Source organism: Anomalospiza imberbis, chromosome 6 (genome assembly GCF_031753505.1).
Source record: "Anomalospiza imberbis isolate Cuckoo-Finch-1a 21T00152 chromosome 6, ASM3175350v1, whole genome shotgun sequence".
In the NCBI taxonomy this organism is placed as follows: Eukaryota; Metazoa; Chordata; class Aves; order Passeriformes; family Viduidae; genus Anomalospiza; species Anomalospiza imberbis.
Window position 1 is genome coordinate 35,650,035 of NC_089686.1, and position 15,885 is coordinate 35,665,919.

Sequence of the window (15,885 nt, forward strand, 5' to 3'; positions counted from 1 at the left end):
AGCTCCTGGGCAGCTGCCAGTGCAGGGATATGTGGAGGGCAGCTGAAGGAGAGAGCTCTCTGGACTGTGCAAGCGAGTGGAGGGTACAGCATGGGCAGAGCGTGTACAGCAGGATCCCTCCGGACACTGAATCCCCTGCAATGACCTCAAACGCCCTTTTCCATAAAAAGGCAGGGGGGAAGGGAAGGGGAGCAGGGGAGAAAGAAAAGATAAGCTGCTCTACTATACAAAGAATGTGACTAGGAAGAAATGAAATCTTATTAAAAGCTGTAATTAAAGTTGTACACTTGTGTAATCAAAGTCAGTAACAAGGAGACCCCAGTTGATCAAAGATTAACAGCTCTTTCCACAAACACTTGCGTTTCCTCAGAGCTATGTCAGATTCCTTCTATATTAAACCAGGGATGTTCTCTAACTCTAAGGAGTTTACTGGAAAGAAAAGCATAGCTGTGTGACAAAAAACTGCCACCACTGTATAAGTCTTCCTTATGCCAAAAATCACTTCAGTCATTAGAATATGCAAACCATAAAGCATCCACATTAACAAAAACAATACATCTCAGCAACCCATATATAGGTTCTGACTGGAGATTGCTTCAGTTTCCACCTTGCTCTAAGACTGAAAATAACTATAAGTCTTCAAATGTAAAATATTTGGCTTTAAATCACACTATCAAGTAGAATAAATTTCAGATTTTTCTAAGAGGGAGAAAAGGGCATTTGAGATCCTGATGGCAGAGAACCAACCAAGCTAATGGATCAAATTCATTCAACAAAATCTTGCAGTCTAGCTGTTTCATTACATTTATTTTAAAGATTTTAAATATGCATTTTTTGCCTTAAAGAAAAATAATAATTTAGAAGTATTCAGTCATCTCCATATTTTAAGAATGCTTGCCTTGGCTCCACTACTGCAAGCATGATCAAAAAATGCAGTTCTCTAAGTATTCACTGGAAAGATATTCAGATACTGAGACCTTGAGGAATTACTCTGGCCTTAATTATAAATGGAATTTTTTTTTAAAGTGACAAATAATCAAATATAGGAAAGCAAAGAAATGGTATTTCCTTATGACACTCATATGTCAGTGGTAAACAGCTTCCCTGAAATTACTTTTGGGTGCTTAGTCGTTTTGTTTTACCATTAGTCTTTATTGGAGGCATTCTGACTAACTCCAAACTACAGTTAGGTTTTTTTAAAAGAACTTCAAACTTAGAGATATTTTTTTCTTTTTTTTTCTTTTTTTTTTTTTTGTGCTACATATCTAAACATAGCATGTTTTATCTTATGCAGGAAAAAACAGAAAGTGTATTAAAATCAGGGCAAAAAGGGGGAAGTACCGGTCCTATTGTGTTCCTTGTTGCAGAGTCAGGGAGGTGGGACAAATCCCAGCCCCCTCCCAGGAGGTTTACAATGGAGCTGGAGAACAGACAAGGGTGGGAATAAGACTGGAAAGCACATGAGCTCCAATGAAACTCAAACAGGTCCGTTGAGTTTGAGCAAGTGAGATACAAGAGGAAAAAAAATTATAAAGTGTATCATATGTCAGAAAAAAAGATTAATTATCTGTTACATGCTTCATAGTTTTCCCAAACTGTGTTGCTATGGAAGACTTCCACTTCAACTCCTGAAAAAGTATCTGTAAAAACTATGGGGAATTTCCTCATTATTTTTATGAAAAGTATGTATGAGTCAGTGCTGTGCTGTGACTGACTGCAAGGGTCAATTCTTCCCTTTGGACAGGGGAGTTAAAGGTCACACAGACTTGTCTAGATTGATATTAATGATACAAAATCATCAGCATATGTGCAGATTTTAAAGATGCTAGGAAAAAGCAAGGAGCAGACATGAACAACTGCTGGACAAGGAAGGCAAATCATACTGAAGGCAGCACAACTGGAAATACAGAATACAGTTGTCAGCACACTGTGAAAAACACACAGCCCTTCAGTACAGAGCCAGGTGAAACCCCAGATGTTTGGGACAGGCGTGCCAGTGACACTGCTGGCATACACACAGGTTTTGCACTTACATACCAAGCCATGAACACTAAAATAACCCAGTTCTGGCTGACTGATAAAAGCTCCTGGACTTGGAAAAGAACAACCTATGCTATTGCATAGTCCTGCAAAGCTACATAGGAGGGGTAAATGTTTAGTAGAGGTTAGGGGCTCTTTATTAGTGAAAAAAAGTGGGACTGAAACTAAACAGCAGGCTGGGAGCACTGGAAGCTCGGTGTGAACGGGGAGGTGAGCACTCTGAAAGCACCAGCAGCCCTGTGGGTGCTGGGACAGCCACGAGAGCCTGGTGCAATTCTGGGCAGCCTTGCAGGTAGTCACTGCCATGACAGAATTGCACCAGCATGAAAGATCAGACTCTGTGACTTCCCTGAGGTCACTTTTCTTTTAAGTGTTAAGAAACTGAGGTTTTCTATCATGGAATCAGGTCAGCTAATAACAAAGCCAGGGAGGAACAATTTTTCCCTTCCCTCAATCTTTGCCTGCTAACTCTAACTAGACCATAGGGTTTCTGAGCAGACTCCAAATTACTACTTCTCTGTATAGTACCTAGTGCCATGACTCTGCTGTCTAGGCATGCCTTCGATGAGGGATAAAAACCCCAAAAAACCAAACCAAAAAAACCCAAAAAAACAAACCCCTGACTTCACTCCAGATGTTCAAGACGTTTCTGTGCTGACAAGGGATCCTGATGGGCCCTGAAAGCAGCAGAGCAGTTCTCCACCACTACTTTGCAGTCCATCCTGTGAAGTCACATATTTTTGAGTGCACTTACACCTTTTATAATAGCTACAAAATAGGCAGAATCCAGAGTGCCCCTCCTGCAGTGCCTAACACAATTCAGGTTAGTACCCAGAGAAGGTGAGCACTTGCTGAAGACCTATAACCAGCCATGCTCAACAATGATTACAGGTCCACATTACCCTGGGAAAACTTGTATAATGAAGAACCAGTGCTCCTCAAGTGCAGTTCTTAAATTGACACCAGACACCTCTGAGTATGAATCCAGATTGTCTCCAGTTCTTGAGGCCAGGCCTCATTCTAGTCATTTCCCTCTAAAGCCATGCTCTCTTCATGACTAGGCAAGTAAAAATCTGATAGCGCAGGAAGAAATTACTAGTCATGTAGCAGAAAGCAACAGACTTTTTCTTCTACAATTTGCAGTGGTCCTCAGCCACAATCAAAAATGCGGGCCTCGCTTTCCTTAAGAACATGGACTTTTTGTTTACTATACATTTAGTCTCTAGTCTTACATTTTGGATCATTTGAGACTGTGAGGAACAGCAAGGACAACCAAAAAAGACCTTTTAAATCAGAACTTGTTTGTCAGCAGCACTGCCATCCAGTTTCAAACTGGGTGAGATCTAAGAAGTGGTATGAAAGAAGCGATGCAATGCAGCTTCAGAAGATACATTCTACTCTTCTTTTGGAGACACTCACAAATGAGTCTGGAAATAAAGCACCAGCGAGGTTTTAGGCCTTCTCACAGAGCTGAACAGAGGCTAAGAAATCATGCAGGCACCGCCTGCAACACTGCAGACCATCTTGGACAACTATGTGTCTTGGCAAGTGTTGAGAGAACTGCATTGAGCTGGCTGTACTATTCCTTTCCAGCAGGTCCCACAAGGGCCCTGACAGGCAGCTGCTCCTTCTCTCTATGACCTGTGACATGAAGAATGCCACAGGGCTCAGTTCTTCAGCCACTTCTGTTTAATATCTGTGCAAAATCTTCAGGGAGTATGATGAAGTATCTAGGCAGCAATGCCAGCCATGACACTGATGACATGCAGTTTATGTATCTTCCCCCTCATGCTGACAGCACTCTCCCAAACCTCACAGTGTTGAAAGCAAGGGCAGCATAGCTGGCAGAGGCTGAAGTCAGAAGAGATCAGAATGAGGTTGATTGGAAGTGGGAAGCATTACAAACTCTGCACTAACACTATTAATGTGGACAATCTTACAGACACAATCACCAAAAGGGCCTTCCTCTCCCTCTCCAGTCAGCATAATTCTCTTCTCAAGCTGTGGCCTGGCCATGCACATGTGTGTTTCTGCCATCTGGATTGGCCTACTCTGACTCTACCTCAGGCCAGATAAGCAACAAAGACAGAGCTAGTTGCAAAACTGTGGTACCTCCCCTGTCACAAAGCAAGCCAAAGAAATCCATAGTCCCCTGGCTGTCCTCATGCCCTTTCCTCACAGACTTTCAAACACCACTGATTTTCATGAAGAGCACAGTGGACTAAGTTCAAGATGCTTGAATGGCTAGGGTCCTCCTTTGGCTGCACTCTCTGGAATTTCTAGTTTATAGGAAGTGCTTAATTGTTACAAGCATGCACCCTTTGCAACTGCATCAAGGTAGGACATGGAGATTCAAGAGGAATAGAGAACAGCTTTCCTGGCCTTAGGTGAAGCCTAACAGACTGCTCAAAATCCTACCACAAACTCTGATGGCAAGCCAGAAAGTGCAGGAATGTGCAGATTCAGTTTTCTCACAGTGGTCCTTTGCATCTGTCCCTGCACAACATTTTCTAATGATGTAAGGGGTGTGAACACGAGCAAAGGCAAAACAGGATTTCCAGATGTGCTACAGAATGACTCAAACTTTCTGGGCTCTCAGTTTTTTAACATAAACTTGGCAGCTTTCTACATACATATCTACACTCTCCAAGAGCCAGAGTCATTGAGACAGCTATTTCATTTCTATACCTAATTTCACCTGATGGACAACAGGAACACTGTAAAACTTTCCCCAGCCTGGGAAACAATGTCAGAGAAACAGTGGCTAGCAGGACTCTTTTGGTAGTAGGTAGACTACACAAATCAGACCACTAAACAGTATACAAAGCAGACAGTGTTGCTGGAGCAGCAATGATCCAAGGGTAAACAAAAGACTTTCCAGGAGAGTTAACGCCTTTCATTGGAAGAATTCATGCAGACAGGTCAAAATAGACAAGCTTCTAGCACTTGTTCACTGCTCTGTGGCAGGTGCAGAGACTGTATGTGGTTCACGGGATTAGGAGCCATCAGAGAGCTGATGACAAGCTCCTGAGTCAGCACTGGCACAGACCAGACATTACAGTAATCAAGAAGATGCCCTGAGCTACCAGTCTAGGTTGAATCCCAAATCAGTGTAAAAGCAATGTGAGGTTTTTAAGCACCCTCCTTCAAGCACTCAGCATTAGCATTCTGTGTAGAAGAGCAAAGAAATCCCCTTTTGCAGGTATTTACTAGAAGACTTCCCCTGATGGGTTGGAAACCCTGCCGGCTACTTGTGGCCAGTACAAGTACAGGGTACTCACTGCTTGAATCACGGTGTGATGCTGATTCGTAACAGCGAGCGCAGCCTCGTAGACTGAGCTACATTCACTGCTCCGGAAACAGGCTTAGGCTGTAATTTAATCCACTGTGAAACTACAGGTATCATCTCATGCAAAAAGTCTGTCTTTAAAGAAAAATGACAAAAGGTAGGCTTAACTTACAATTTGAGGAAAATTGATCTGATTAGCCCCATCCTCACATGTATTGTAGAAGTATGAGAGCTCTGCTGGCATTTCCATTTAAAGAAAGGAAACAGCAGCACAAGTTAATACTGCCAAGAAGAGTATGGTACATGATGGTATCTTGCTGACAAAACTCTGGCTTTCAGGGTAAAGAGCTGCAGCCCTCTTTGTACAGGAATAAGGATTAGAACAAGAGGTGCTCCCCTTCCTGCAGCTGTGCATGACTCTGCTCAGGGCCTGCAGCCACATTCCCAGTTCTCAAAGCCAAAAAAGTGGGATCATTCTGCCCATCTCACTCAGCTGTTAACATGCAGAATTGTTGGCTGGATACAAGAGGTATCTGTGTATGGGACAAGCTGATGTGTACTTACAAAATTAGGTATTTCAGAAGATTATGTTTTCAGCCCCATTCATATACACTGCACTGTGAACAATTATACTGCATGTGGTAATTTGTCCACATCTTCTCTTACTTTACTTTCATTTCGATGAAGAGGCATCAGCAGCAGTTTCCATGTCGTACATCAGGCTACCTAAGTTGTTTCCAGAGACAGACATTGCATACAACCTCTATTAGACTCAGCACAGTGACCAATTAGGTTAATCTCAGAGGCAGACTCCTTGGGGATATCTCAGAGCATCTATTATTTCTCAGGCCAGAGTTTCTGTTTTAAAGAGATGCAGCATCATCCAATTAAATGAACAACAGGTGTGAAAGGTAATAACCCAGACCTCTTTTGTGTCTGAAGACAGCACTCAGAATTCAGCTTGGTCCTAACCTCCCCTAAAAGGTCAAAAATTCTCTCCAATTACTAAAGGAATGAACTAACGAAAACTTCAGCAACAGTATTATTTTGGGCATGACAACATGTAAGGGATTTCTTTATATATATTTTTAGAAAAGCAACTCAAGCTGCTGGGGCCTGGGGTCACCAGAATTCTGTTTGGCTTAGTGCAACAATAGTCTTACAGGCCAGATGTAGTCAAAGACAAAGTCTATCCACTCAGCTCCCATGGTTCTGATTTCCCACAGTGATCCTATCTTTTGCATTCCTGGTAAAAACCATAATCTATCACCCAAGCTGGCACCAGGAAGACAGCAAACCAGACTTCTACAAATTACTCTGCCGTGACTTGCTTTGTAGCTTTAATAGTTCCCCTGCAGAACACTGGTAACACCCTACACTTACCTCAATAATAAATCGTGTGCATTACTTCAGGCACTGTCTGTACTAAAAAGATGCTCAGATCATGAACAGAAATCCTCTGCTAGCTCTAGCTGTGCCAGCTAAAAATATCACCCATTCCCTCCTACCCTGCTGCTTTTCACTGCTTGTCTCCTAGAGCTTACTGCTCCCACACCTCCTGCCAGTGCAATGTTTGTGTGAGTGCTCACTGACTCAGTTCAAGCAAGGCCATTCGATCTGTTCGAGCAAACCCAGCTGACATTGCCCGGAAGAGCTGAGGGCAAGCTCACAAAACCCCTTCTGCCTCCAGAGCCATGTCCAGCAGTACAACCAGCTTGGGTCAGTCTTCAAGTGGCACACCTGTTTGCTTGCAATGGGAAAAAGTCTGTCCACACCATCAGTGGTGACAGATAAGGTCACTCAGCCAGCACAGCCCTTTTGGGAGACACAGCAAATGCAAATGGAAGTTACATCATTGGCCCAAATGACATCAGCTAAGCTGACAAGAGCATTCTTTTTCATGTGTGTCTAAGTATCTCATCTTTCATGAAGCTACATAGCTCCACCAGAGCTCAACAGGCAGTGAGATGCCAGGAAAGACATGGGGGGTTTTGCCCCATGCTTTAAAGCTATGTCAGAGTCCCAGCTGTCCAAGCTCTACAGCATGGTCCTGGTCTGAATGACCTCGGTTAGCCCTCTTAGAAGTTCTCAGGCTGGGATTTCCCCTGCACCTTGTGCAGTTATTTAGTAGACAAATATACAGTGCCATTCAATCCAGGTGGCAGAATTTAAAAGAGATTAAAATAAACACGCAAGTAGAAGAGTAGTACAAATGTTCCTAAATGGCATGCAAGCTTCCCCACTACACTAAACTGTTATTACATTAATATTTTAGGTACTTTCTGTCCTTTGACTAGAAAGAGTTAGTAAGCTCACATTTTTCTGCTGGCTTGTCTCTTTTGTAGGAACCTTGTATCTCCTGCTGCAAAGGAAATGCCACTCCAGGAAACAAACCTTTTTGCACTGGTGAAAATGATGACACAAGTAGGAAAGCAGAGATTTATATAGATCTAACATAAAACCAGATAATTATTAGCGTTTACGTTGCCTGTGAGGCCAGCCTTGGAAAAAAAATCAGCTAGAGCCGATACTTTGAAGTTACTAATCTTGAATGGGTAGCACTTCCAGGTCCTTGGTCTCAATCTATGTGTGACAAACTGAATACACATGTAAGAAAACACTAAAATCTACTGTACCTAGTCAGTAATTATCAAAACAGGAAATTACATTTATATTCTTTATACTATATTTATATTCTTTATATGTTTATATTCTTTATAAAGTCATCTCATGCCTAGATAACTAAAGCTGTGTTTCTTTGAGTTATTATTTCTCTTAAATACACAGGAACAATCATTCTGTTAGTTGTATAAATCTGCTGGCCTTGGCAAACATTCAGCAGGGATATACTTGACTCATGCTACATAGGGGAATTCCCAAGATAACTGTGCATTAGATTTCCTTTTCTCACCTCCTTCCCCCAGCTCTGTGGAAGTAGGGCAGATTACGGTCATTCCTCTGCTGAAGTATCATTATTACTCCTCAAAAAGTAACAATAAAAATGGTAAGAGGTGAAACAGATGCATCCAACACATCATCTCACAGCTCCCCCAGCACAAAGAATGCCCTGTGTTAAGAGCACACTGGAACGAACTCAAAGGTCTAGGCACAGGATCTTCTGCACCTGGAGCACATCCCATGGGAGCAGAGCAAACCATCATTGCAAATACTAACATATAATTCTGAGGAGTGATGTTTCAAACACCTGTGCCCTGGTTTCTGCAGATATTTATGAAGCACCCAAGAGGAACTCTCTAATAAAGTCAAGAAAAAGTACTCGCCACAACCAGCTTTCAGAAACTCAAATATCTGATTGTCATTCCCAGACAAATGGACTTTCTTTGCACCTCCTTTTCTTTTCCCTTGCTTCCTCTTCTCAACACCTTCTTAATTCAAGTATCAGGTTGAGGTGGTTATTACTTTAGAACAGTTAAATTAAATAGAAAAGCTTTGTAATTCACTTAACAATTAGCAAAGCCTGCAATACTGTTTTGCTGCAATTACCACTGCAAAATAACAATCCTTTCTTCTGCTCAAATAACTTACTCTTTTGGCAAGTCTGAAAGACTCCAGTTGTTTAATGCGTATCCCTATCATGCTAGGGCAGACCTCAGATTCACTTTTGGCCCCGTGTGTTGACTGAGGTCTTCAAACACTTGTGATGAAACCCTGCCTGTGACCAAGCATCAGGTCCCAGTTCAGCACCGCATATTATTCATAGTGCAAGTCCCCTTCAACTCAAAGTTAGGCAGATACTTGAATGTCTTGCTGAACAGAGATGGCAGCTGAACAGAGCACATGCTTCATTGCACTTTAAGAATGAGTTCTTAGAAGCAGATACACGTGGGCAAGGCTGTTCAGGTCAGTTTATCATGTTTTCCCAGCTGGAACTAGCCAGAGCTAGCACATTGGTTCCATTTTCTTTCTGTATATAATACACTGCAGTAGTTAAAGCTGCAGGTCACAAAAGTGTAATCTAGGGATCATGAGACAGTCATTAATCAATCAACCAGTGGAAATAGGAGCTGGGTAGATATCATTATCTCTACACTACAGATGAGACACAGAGAGTTTGCATAACAAAGCCATAGAGAAAGAGAAGTCACTTTTCTTATTTCCCAGTTTTGCTCCATCTTTTCCACTGAAATTTGTTTTCTCACTCTGCAAGACTTCCATCAACTGCCATCCAGTAATTTTCTTGGTTCAGAGACAAAGCTGACACCATACCATGCTGAAAGCTAGTTGAAGCTCTTCTATACAAAAATCTGTTAAAGAAATACAAAAGTAACCTTTCTTTTTTTTTTTTTTTTCAGATATCCTGTAGAAGCTACCTGAACAGTGCAGTGACAATAACAATAACAAGCAAAGACAATGACTAAACAAGAGTTTGGACATGGAACTAAACTGCATACAGTTTCCACTTGTCTGCACCCCAACTAGCAGAGAATGGAGACAAGCATCACAGTAGTTTATAAACAGGACAAGAAAAAGATTGACAAGTAACTGAAGGAAAACAACTGCAGCAGTCAACTGTCAGAGCAAAGGGAGGTTACAGAAAAAGAGAGAGAGAGAGGTTTGCCCATTGCCCTGGAGTAATGGCTAGCCTTTAAGACACGGCCTCTGCTCCTGTCAGTATTTCTTCTTGGACAGGTTATCTCAGGAATTTATGCTTTCCAATAATTACCTTTCAGAGGGCTCTCACTTATCTTGCAAGAGGAATCCAACAGTAACCTGACCTGCATTGCTCATGCAATCACCCCTCCTCTAACCTTACATCCCATCTCTCAAAGTAAAAGCAAGCAGCCCTTCCCAGACTTCCAGTGCTGCATCAGCAGCAGTTGATAAAATTGCTTGGCAAAGTTGATAAAAATAAGAGTTTCAATGCTTAATGCTACATAAACATAGATGAGCTAGCGGGCAAAAGCAGTAAAATATTACCAGCAGGTTAAAATACCTTGTGTGGTAATGTTATATTATCCAGAACTCAAGATGAACAGTTGTCTTGCACCACCATAAGAAGCATATTTACCTGAAGGTAAGTTTTATTTTTTTACTACAGCAGATCTCAGAGCCAGTCAGCATTGGCTTTAATAAATTTTGGGACTCACAGGGCCCTCTAATTAGGCTCTCTTCCTGTTACCCTTCCAATCTACCTTTCCACCACAATGTGAATTGCTTTTCTTCTCAAAACATCAGTGCCAAAGTGAAGCTTTTGCTTTTGGCATTCACTCCAGAGCCATTTCAGATGAACTTATCTACTTTTGCTAAAGTATATGTTATTACACTCAGTTTAATTATGCTCCGTTTCATGCTCTGATCAAGGCCCTCTCAGGTTGGCTTTTTGTGTAAGGGACTCCATTACATGCAGTACAAGCTGATGAGAACCAATTTATTCCCATTACCACAGGTAGAACAAGGAAAAGGATTCTTATTTTGTATTTTGGATTTAATGAGATATCTCTTCAGCCAGTCAGTAGTGACAAGGAAACACCTCATTATCAAGTTCAGAGAAAATATCAGGCATGATACAAGAAGTAAAATCATGTAACATTCATCATGGGACCCTGTCATCAGTCCAAAACATATGGTCAGGGCACATAAACCATTAAATCTCTGTTGCAGAGTGGATTTCCCTCAATGGGCTTGCAGCCACTTAGGGCAGGAACCCAGAGGAATCTTCCTTTCTTTTTCCTACACTGGCTACCCAATTAACTTCAGCCTGGAATAATGTCCATGCCTCACTCTGGCTGCATTATTTTAAAGGAGTCACACATTGCATTCAGACCCATGAGAACTTTGGACAAATGCACACACTCTCCCAGGCATTCCCATATTCCCATAGGAACAGGATGGCACCACAAGAATGAGTTTGATGAAGGGAGAGCATAAGAGGGGAGGGCAAGAGAAAGCTGCTGTTCCCTCATTAAACTTCAATAGATGCCCAGGCCCAGCAATGCTGCACTACAGTTTGGATTTATGTTTCCCAATTAACAGAATTCACAGCATAAAGTTTTCTCTTTTTGTTTTGAAGGGGGAGGAAGAGAAGATAAAACACACTCCAACCATTTGGCACAGCAAACTTCCCCAACTATCCTCTAGGAACAAAAAGGGAAGGGGAAAAAAAGGCATGTCACCACACAATTTAAAATAACCCATCTTTGCTGGCTCCACTGTGTCTCAGGGGTAGACCCAAGCCTTAGCCCCCACCCATTAGGGCGTCAGGCCCAAAACACTTGACATTCATCAGGAGAAACAAAACAGCTCCAAGGCAGTGGGAGGAGGAAGGGAAGAGTGTCTCCATGGGCAGGAGTTGAGAAGGGAATCAAAATAAAGGATCTGCAAAAAGTTCATACGTAAGGAGGGTATAGAAGTCTTCTTCCAAGGACTACCACGCATAGATGAATCCTCTTGGTGTAGCTGCTACTGAGCAAAAGCAGGCAGGTAAATGCCCTCTGCCCTCTGTGAGGTGATCTCCTTTGTGGTTAGCTGGGCAGCTGTTATTCGAAAGCAGCACTGTTGGCTGTATCACTTGAACAACAGAATGATGATCTCCTTTCTCTCCAAAGTGTCCCCTCTTCTCCCCAAAGAGAACCACGAGCCACATGCATGGAACACTAAAAAATCTAATCATCTTTAGTGAGGGTTATGAAAGAAAAGCCCTTGAGATCCTCTTTGGAATTTTTGTGTAACATACACTCATCAGTTACATGCTAAATTTTTCTCAGCATAAAAACTAGGAGACGGGATCATGTGACTCAATGAAACACAGGACACTTTTTGCAGAAAATGGAAAACAATCTAATCTATTACATAGTTCAGCTTGAGTTCCTTAAAACATCACATCTGAGTTCTGAAGGAATCAGTAGCTTAATCAGAGCCTCTCTGCTCAACAAAAAAGCAGGCTTAGACAATATTTCAAAGAACTAGTGATTGTTCTTTACTCTGATGTAGTCAAAGAGAGAAGCACAAAGATGGAGAGATGGAAAGCAACTTTTCTCTGCAGCAATCAGGAAGAGAACACAATTGCAGAGCTATACATGGTGTGACGGCCTGACAGCGCACTAAAGCATCTGCTCACAGCTTACCACCAACAGCAACAATGATGGCAAAGCACCACCACAGCACAGCAGCAGGTACCACACCCTGCTGATCGTGTTGCTTCATCTCAGCCCATTCAAAAAGCAAACTTTTCAGGTTTGACTATCACTCATCTACAGCATTGCCTATACACAGATTGCATGTATTTATAAATTAATCACTGCCACATGGATTCTTGGGTATAAGGCTGCCATGAATGACTTTGAATACTTTACTTAAGAGGAGCTATAGGAACACACATATTGGTTTTCAATACAAAGAATGCCCGGTGTTCATTTGACATTTTATGTGTTGAGATACAACTCTTCCAGGTCATTCTTGTTGTGGGGGTAATGCAGAGCTGGGGGAATCTCAAAACTTGATTTCCATGCAACTTCTTGCCAGAGAGAAGTTCAATTATAAGAAAGTTATACTCTTATATGAATGATAAGTTCATGGCTCTCTTTTTCTCTCCTCCTTTCAGCCTAGCAAGCCAGAAAACTGAAAGAAAGAGGGCAAGTCCAAGTGCACAGCACACTAAACTAAAACAAACCTTCAGTATGAAGACAGCTGATAAACAGTTGGCATCTGTGTCTTCAGGCAGTGACACCTTAGATGAAATTATGTCTGTTCCTACTAAGGACCTCCTAATCCATTTTACCTTTCATATGTTTGTCCATCAGCTGATGAGGTTTCTCAGTTTTGTCTGGTGCATGCAGAAGTGGAGAAACAGCTGTAAACCACTGCAGCATCTGCAAAGCATCTGTGGCAAAAATTCCTAGAGGATTTTGAGGTGATAACTGGTATGGCTATAATTTACTATAGGATGACATGGTTTTGAGATTGTTTTTAATATCCAAAATCTGACACTTTACAGAATCTTTATGCTGCATTCTTGTGCTTATGTTTGTTTGATCTCTGTTTTCTGTTAATTCTGCCTACTTAAAGGAGATAATCTCGACAAAATATTGGAGAAGGATCCCAGAACACCTGGTTCTACAGAAAGAAGAGGACTAAGTTCTAGCAATATCCACTTTTTAGAGAGTTGTTAGTGCTCAAAAAATTGCACTAAAAATATAGCTTGTCTCTGCAATTATCTGCTTCCTTCAGGGCTGCATGTTTAGTCACTTGAAGAACATGTTTATATAGTGTCCTGAAGGACCAAATGGCTACTGCAGTAATATAATTCCATGTGATTGCAACTGTCAGTACATTTGAATAGAGGAACTGTACAAAAATTTTTTAAAGGGTGGAAGCAGAAAAAATACAACTTGCTTTTGTAAAGCACTTAATATTGTAACAACAGGTAACTTATGATAAATTACAGTTCACCTTCAGTCTGGGTTCAAGGTCTGAACTTCGGAAAATATTTCCCCATGCCATTGTATATTTGGTTGCCATTAAAGTTTGCATAGACTGAGAACTCCATTTCTCCTAGATATACACTCATTTTACTACGGTAAAAAGCTGCACAGGATGGAAGAAGAATGAGGCCACAGCATTGGTGTTGGTATTTGCCTATGTACTGGAGGATTTGTTCAAAGACTGTGAGGTTGAAAAGACAGGTATCAAATCAAATCAGTCCAGTGGGGAAACTTTTAATCATGGCTCCCACTGAACAAAACCGCAATACCATTGGGAATGACACATTTGAATAAGTAAGGAAAGATGGCAAGAAAAGACTGAAAAGAGAGCAGTAAATGGAACAGCACACAGCAGGGACTGTGTGTCTTTGAACAACAAAGGACTGGAAATTACAAACTGAAAAGTGGAGCCCCGTCTCTACCAACCCTACAAAATAATGTACAAGGCATTTACCGCACAAAGGTCCACAAAAACAGGGTACAAATTCCCAGTATTCTAAAAACACTTAAAATCTATAGTAAAAAAAAAAAAAAAAAATTACCAGGATCCTCAAGTCCTATGAGCTGCACAAGAAAGACAAAACTGGCATCACCAGTGCTCTAGGGCATGCAAAATTCCAAAGGATTTGTGAGGCAAATGTGCTTAGATCATGTCAGGAGGTGATCCACATCCCATGCTACAGAGAAAAGCAAGGAAGACGACCAAGAAGACAGTAGATGACAAAGTATCTCTAGGACTGTGGAGTCCTCCTATCCATCCTTCTTTTCGTATCACAATGCATAAAAGGGATGATCAGACTTCAAAAATTTATATAAAGGCTCATTCCAAATTGTAAAGCTGAGCCATCATGGTAGAGGGAAGTAGGAAATGTCAGGTCAGATACAACTCCAAATCTGGCCAGATTTGGAAGTTTTACAATGTAGTATTTGATTGGATCTTTACCAATAGTTTCCATCTTAAACCTGAGATTCAGGCACATCTGTTCTAACTGGAAAAGTAGGCAGGAAAGGGACTAAGTCCAAATTCAAGAAGCTTAGCCCCTGACCTGTGGGAAATAAGCCTTTTTTATCCTGATATTCCCACCTTTCTTCCTGTATTCCAGTTGCAACCCACACACCTGGCATTCTGGCATTTAACAGAATCACAGAATGATTTCTGTTGGAAGGAACCTTAAAGATAATCTAGTTCCAATTCCCGGCCATGGGCAGGGACACCTTCCACTAAACCAGGTTTTTTTTTCATATTTACATCTTTCAAATCAATGAAGCATTTACAGCATTTCCAAATCAAACCACTCAAAAAGTCATGAGTTGGATCCTGTTTCTGAACTAGTAGATTATTTTAGTTGTAAATATTTCTACAGTCAGCAGAGACAGAAATTTCAGCAATAAAACTGGAAATTTCATGTAGTCCCCATCGTCTAGGAGCTGGAGTTGCTAAGAAAGCAACATATTTTGAAAGCATTAACAAAATCACTGTCAAATGCCCAGATAATAAAACTAGAATAATGCTAGTATGCTAGACAGTAGCACACATCTTAGCCAAAACTGGCAATTTGAGTTGAGGGAAACCTCTTTCTCCACCAGGAAGGTCTTCCTCAAAGAAACCAACTCTAACTACAGTCTGTTTTTCTCTTATGAAGAAAATGCTCTTCTAGAAGAGGACTGAGCCAGTTTCTGTGTACTTCAGAGTACTCTTGACTTACATCAGTCCAAAAGGAGAATCAGAACACTTTGTACTATTCTTCCTATAGCTCTGTGAGGACATTTTAGAGGGACTGACAAGACGTTTAAAAGGGTGTACTGAAGGAGACAGTTTAGGCTACTAAAATTAAAGTAATTTATCAATCCAAAGGTAATTTTCATCATGTAACTTATGCCTTCACAGACCGTGAAACTTAAAGTTTGCAATCTGTTGCAGTCCCTGGAGCTTGATTCTGTATTGAAGAAACAGAAAAATCAGCCATGGGCAGAGCTTGAAGCAGTATCAGAAACCCTTTTAATATTTTATTCACCCCACTTCTATTCAGCCATCATGCTCCAAAACTTGCTGACAAAGTTGAAATGTCAGGACACAGCAGAAGTGCCATCCCACAACACCCTCAATGACTTCTC

At 41.4% G+C, this 15,885-nt stretch overlaps 1 protein-coding gene and 1 long non-coding RNA gene across 18 annotated transcripts in view; one reads left to right on the forward strand and one right to left on the reverse strand.

Moving 5' to 3' along the window:
- Window positions 1-15,885, reverse strand: part of DPF3 (double PHD fingers 3) — a 185,762-nt gene that overhangs the window by 95,205 nt on the left and 74,672 nt on the right. The window lies entirely within an intron of this gene.
- On the forward strand, window positions 5,350-10,482 carry LOC137475735 (uncharacterized). The gene is made up of 3 exons (XR_011000052.1): window positions 5,350-5,486; window positions 7,675-7,735; window positions 9,643-10,482. It is a non-coding gene; the product is annotated as an uncharacterized lncRNA (long non-coding RNA).